This window comes from Ixodes scapularis, unplaced genomic scaffold (assembly GCF_016920785.2).
Source record: "Ixodes scapularis isolate PalLabHiFi unplaced genomic scaffold, ASM1692078v2 PGA_scaffold10__122_contigs__length_95168666, whole genome shotgun sequence".
NCBI classification, from domain to species: domain Eukaryota; kingdom Metazoa; phylum Arthropoda; class Arachnida; order Ixodida; family Ixodidae; genus Ixodes; species Ixodes scapularis.
The window spans coordinates 35,702,216-35,708,476 of NW_024609836.1; positions in this window are offsets into that span (position 1 = coordinate 35,702,216).

Sequence of the window (6,261 nt, forward strand, 5' to 3'; positions counted from 1 at the left end):
AGGCTACAACTCTCTCCGAAACCCAGTTGGAAGCAACGCGCACACAAAGTAAGGCTATCCGCAACAAAGCAAATTAAGCCAGAGCGGCGCGAAAATCGAAGCTCCAAGATGTTCAGTGGCCCGGCATAAGTTTCGACATAGTCCTGATAACATGTACGATTTCATGAACCGGACATTTCAGTAACAATTTTTGTGAATAGTTTCAGTGTGGACGTGTCAGTGTATGAACGCGTCGGTACACGACACTTTTTGAGTTGGTACGTTTCAAGGCACTGGCTTGTCTTCGTGTATGCTTAGGCGTGAGGACATGCCAGGCTCAGACAACATGATGGATGCGCTCCAGTGTGTTCACGCGCAAGGAAAAAGCTCGAACATATTGGCAAGCAGTTCCGAGAAATCCCTTCGAGTGAAACCGACGTACGCGAAGCATTTGGAGGTTCGAAGCGACGAGTTTCTGACAGATGGTTCCTGCATTATTTACATGAGTTGGCTTTTAAATAACTCTGAGAAGATTTGCTTTGAGGAAAGAGGACTACGCCCTAACTTCGGGATGTAGATGCGTTGGAAAGTAAAAAGGTAATTTAGAGGCCAATAAAAAACACCGGAATTAATTTCTTTTAGCGGTTTCAGTTCTTTTTTATGGGGGAAGAAACCCATATTGAAAAGTTGTGATCGGCCATATAAAAAATATACTGTGCGTTGTATTTTTTCTTTACTTATGCGCCGCGCCAGTTATACTTGATATGATTAATATTGTTTACCTTGATTCGTGAAATAAGATGTAATATCGCATCCTCCTTACGAAGAATGCTTTAAGCACGCGGCGAAACGTTCTCGCTCCATCGTAAAAAGAATATGTTTTTTATTTATATTTTCCTTCAGGAATCCCAGGTTCTAACCCCGGGGTTTGGCAAATGTCTAAAAATGATCAATGCAAGTTTATATTGTACTTTATGCTATTACTAGCTCATTTACTTTGTTCTTTGTGCGCGAGAAACAACTTTTTACTGCTCTAAACAGCCCTTAATTCATTTAGAGAGCCCCTTCTTTTGTTGTTTTAATAACCAGGAAACTTTGCAGACGTGACGGATCGCAAGGAAAATAGTGCCAAGACGTAGCTAGAGAACTAGAGCTTATAGAGCCGTAAATACCAACTCGAGATATGGAATGGCTAGTTTGTAAATCGAGTTTGAGCGCAAATATTTATCTGCATATCGCCGTACTCCATAAGGATAATGCATATATTTTCCGATTGATACTTGGCTAAATTTATCTTGGGCATACATTCTTCAAATTCAGCACTATGGACAAAAAGTTATGTTATAAAAAATTTCGCTGAGAGCAAAACAATGCGCCGCCTAGCGTACCGTGAAAAACAAAAACAAAAAAAAAATGGTTCGACCCATTGGTTATGGGTCTCCCGCCACAGCGGCCGATAGATGGCGCAAGTAATAGAGAGTTTTAGTAGATCGTTTTTTCGCCCCGATAACGACACCCGATAACGATACGACGCACGCCCAAGGCCGCCGGAGGGGAGAGGAGGTATCGTTATCGGGGCGAAAAAACGATCTACTAAAACTCTCTAGTGTTGGCGCGCTCTTGTATCGGAGCGTTGCGTATCAATGGCTAGCGACGCCTCATAAACGTCATGCAATAACCCTATGCTTGGCCTGTTAAACCACACGCAGTGCCGTGCAGGGTACAGGACGGCATCCGTGAGCCAGCCGGTACGGGGACCCAGGGCCCGCCCATAGTTTTCCGCTGCTGCCTTGGAAAAGGTAAAAGCCAGCTCTTTGATCCCATGGTACCGGGACGTGTAGTGCCTATCAGCCACAAACACGAAACTTCTTGGGCGTTTTGATGAATCCAAGAAGCATTTCTGCAAAAGCAACGACAGAAGGCTTCATTTACGCACAAAATAGCGAGGATACCCTTGTTTTTTGTGCAAAATGTTTATAAAAAAGGCTGAATGGTTATTTTTCTACCTCTCTCTCATTATTTTCAGATAAAAAAAAACTTCCAGTCTTCACTCGCGCGCGTTAGATTCTCATTAGAAGAGTCACGCGTTTTAAGCCCGCCGTCGCGCAGTCTACGACCCACGGATATATCGAAAAATCTAGGCCATCCTCGCCAGTCGGCACAGCTAGCAGCTCGACGATTTCCTGTGCCAAACGAGAAATATCCTATTTCCCGTATGCTTTGCTGCATCAGACACGTTCCTGATTGGCTGAAAAACTTGCTCTACGGGATCAACCATGAAAGCAAAATGCAATTTTTCGGCCTGGGAAAATTGAACTACGCATGTAGAAAGCTCGAACATCGTAAGGACGGGACATAAGTGATGGTGACAAAATGCGAATGTTCGGAGCTTATTTCTGGTAAATCTCTGTGGGTGTTTTTTCGGATTTTATCGAAGTTTCTATTTGTTAGATATCCAATCCTCTGAAGTTGGGAGTTTCCATTGGAATGTCATGTTGTCGGCGTGAGTCTAGCTCTGAGCTCTCTTTCGCGTTAGAATTCTTGATTCTACGTCTTTCTAGCAATACCTTACCACTTTAGTGGCCTGAGCGAATTTGACGAGGTTTGTTACACCCCAAAACTTCCAATCTGACGTGCTGCGATTCATTCGCATGAGCGCCGCACATGGACGTTAAATCCATGATGAACTTCTGCTCGCTATTTTCAGTCACGGCTTCGCTCAAGCTGCAACGCTCAAGGTCGATATAATGCATAATTTGACTAAATAAATTAGGCATAACAAGCCGCCTTTGGCAACTGGTGACAATCATCAACATATCCTTGTATCTACTGTTTACACCAAGCCTACTTACCCCAAACAATCTTCAAACTTATGTCCTCTGAGTTCTGCACTTACTTCTTATCGCAATTCCCGGGTCAACGTTTGGTCTATGGGCCGCTAACGTTTGAATGAGCAGACGATAACAAGTAGAACAGTTTGAAACAGCAGACGACAGTCCGAACGATCAGGCGGCCGTTTGAACTTGAAGATGCACTAAACATAGTTCGCGGTTGGTCCGGACAACATCGCGGTTTTTCCGCGTTGATGTTAGAAAAAAAGAAATTCGACGACCAGAGGAACATGTGAATTTACCCCTAGGTGCTTCCCGCATAAGCAACCATGATCGGACGGTTTCGGGTTTTCATCTTTCGCGGCCCCGTTATACCTTTTCAAACCGAACCGAGCAGGCAGAAAACATAAAAACTGATTTTGAAACCTTTCCCGATTTTTATGGCACAGCCCTATTCGCGGCGTTTTAACGAGAAGGTGCTTTTTTTTCTCGTCGCTTCCTGAACTACACAGGAATGCACGTCCCGCATGGTGACTTCCGCGCACAGCCCAGGACCAGAAGTGCGCCCGACGCGCCACCACCGCGGCCTGACGTAAAAGAGTTCAGTTCGTGTATGAGAATGCAAATGCACCCCATGACATTGGCGCCCTTGCCAACTGTAATGCTGTCTTACAACAGAACTTGAAGAATACGCATTAAAATCACTGAACTCCTTGACGTTGTCGTTGGAAAGCTTGTTTTCTTTTCATCCTCTTCTACCGCTCCTCCCTGCGGCTACGTGGGATGGAGGGGTGAGATAGAAGCCTCAACTGTCCCTCCTATGAAACCTAAAAGTGAATAGCTTTCACGGTTATCAAATCACAGCCGTACCTTCCTCTAAGATCAATCTGGAAACCATAACAGCGGTTTGTGTCGTAGCCCAGAATTACAATGCCCCGTGTCCTGAACGAACGCCAACGGGATAAACGGTCAACCTCTTTTCAAAAGATCTTTAGATTTTGGAAGAATCAGGAGAGGCCTCTCATGATGACCGCTGAACCTGTGTTCTTACGAAACTTATTTGTAGAAAACTGCCCTGTTTTTTCTTGGCCATCGTGACCTCCAAATTGGGAGTTCTTCATATAAAGCGGTAGTTAAGAAAATTTTACCGGCGACTGTTTTACGGATTTCAATGGGAGTATCCTAAAACATGAGACCTTAAAAATAACGTTACCTGAATCAAGAAATACACAGAGAAAGAAAAGTCACGGTACACCTATGCCTAATATTCATCCAACCAAAAAATGACATTTTGGGCGCCTGTAGCATTTGTTTTCGCGAGAAAAACTTGTCAGAAGAAAAAAAAAATATATCGATTTACTCGCTGACAAGATTTTCACTGCAATTAATGCAACAGGCGCCCTCAATCAAATGTTTTGGGCCAACGGTTCAAAAATCGTGAGCGAGATCTCAACGCGCTCATTGCGGTCTGTCGTCTTGAATGTCCCCTATGCTTTCGTGACGAAGGGGACGCAGTGGAGTCAGCAAACAGTTAAGGGACGAAATTAATGGACACATAGAACGCAAGATCCTTCGCGTAGCTGCGCCACATTGGTCAACGGGACCGGTACCCACCATTGTTCCCGAACGCACTCAGCTGAATTTCGATTCGCTTGGATAAAATCTGACGCGCACAAGAAATAACGTTACATGGAATGGAAAACCACTCACCTTATTGTCGGTCGTCGCGACTATAGACTTGGAAAGTAATCCGTCACAAGTAATGGATTACTTGTAATCCGTTTCTTTTTTTAGTAATTTTGTAATTGCCACGTTTATTTTTTTTTTGCGGCAGTAATTTGCAATGTACTGTCGTTAAAAATATTACTGACGGATTACTTTACATTTATTTTTTGATACATTTATTTTAGCTCAGGAGAGCCGTGCCGCCACAGAAAGGCAAATTGCCATACCTTCGTAGCCTGGGGCGCCGCTTCTAAAGACGATGAAATGGTATAGTACAAATGAACCGTGTGAATGATGACGATTATGATGGGATGATAAAGAGGGTGATGAAGAGCATCAGGCCTAGCAACGGTCTTCGCGACGGTGGTCTTCGCGGATCTGCCATGGGCTGCTGACTTCTAGCAGGCTAGACTCGAGCGCCTGGCGAGGGCTCTCTGCTTGCCCAGCATGCAGACGATCCGGTCAAATTTCCCGTGACGCAGGGAGTCTAGCAGCCCCGTGTTAGAGCTCCGGAGGTTTACGCCGGTGTTGTCCGGGCGGCGGTCTTCGCGAAAGCGGGCCTTGAAGCTTGCCGTCGAGCTTGTAACCGAGCAGCTTGAGCATGCACCCTGACGATCGAAGACATAATGGGTGCCACTGGTCCGGTTGGCTCTTTGACGATGGAAAAAAACACGTGCTACGCCCAGCTGGCTTCCTCTTCTACTTTAATCACTCGTTACTTTTTAAAAGTATAAACATTATGCAGAAACTGAAGCAATATGAGTGTGCGACTCCCAGCTCGGCCAAAGCTCAAAGACGAGCGCTCGCACCCACGCATTTTCCAGTACTGCATGCGACTATACTCCGCTCGTAAATAAGCTGACAGTGCTTCAGCGCTACAGACACGAGACCGCAGCTTTGAAACGTGGCGCTCACACTTAAAAGGGAGCATTCATGGATCGGTTCCTTGCGTCCGGATCTCGTAGCGGAGGTAGACGCTGCTACTGAGTATGCGCACGGCTAACTTCGCCTGCGGAATTCCAGGGATTATTTCCAGACACTGTAAGCTAGCAAGTTGTCGGGTCTGGTTGCATCCATTTTGGTTGCAGACTACGCTGCCTTCTGAGCTACAGGTGACCGGAGTGCACCTACATTCTTTCTCATAAGTACAATCTTTTATTGTTACGAGGACTACCATAATGCGGGTGTATGACAAATGGAATGTAGTGTTACAGAGTATTTTTGAAAATATCAAAATTTTTTCTATTTTTTTTTATAAGTGAACGGGAAAGTAACGTGAAAGTAATTTATAACGTAACGAGTAAAGTAATCCGTTAGCTTTCAGCGACAATGGTTTGTAACAGGGATTCATTATATTTAGGAATCGGTAAATTGTAATTGTAATGTATTACATTTTTTTCGAGTGACGGGCCGAGGTCTGGTCGAGACACCTCTGCGGCACGAAAACGAGGCGTCTCTCGTCCAACTTCTCGTCAGGTCGGGACCCGCCGGCCTGCCCGAACCAACAGACAGCAGCACGGCAGCACGCAACCAACCCAACCAAAGTGACAAAAGCGCCAAAGTTGCAAAAGGCGGTCGAGGCTCAGTTGTATGCTGCATGCGAAACGACGAAAACTGAAACCTGTGACGTCACCATCGAAAACAACTAAGACAAGCACTGACGTCATGTGTCACGCAAAACATGTCGCGTGACCTTGGCTCCGCACTCCGGGCCGCAGTCCACCTC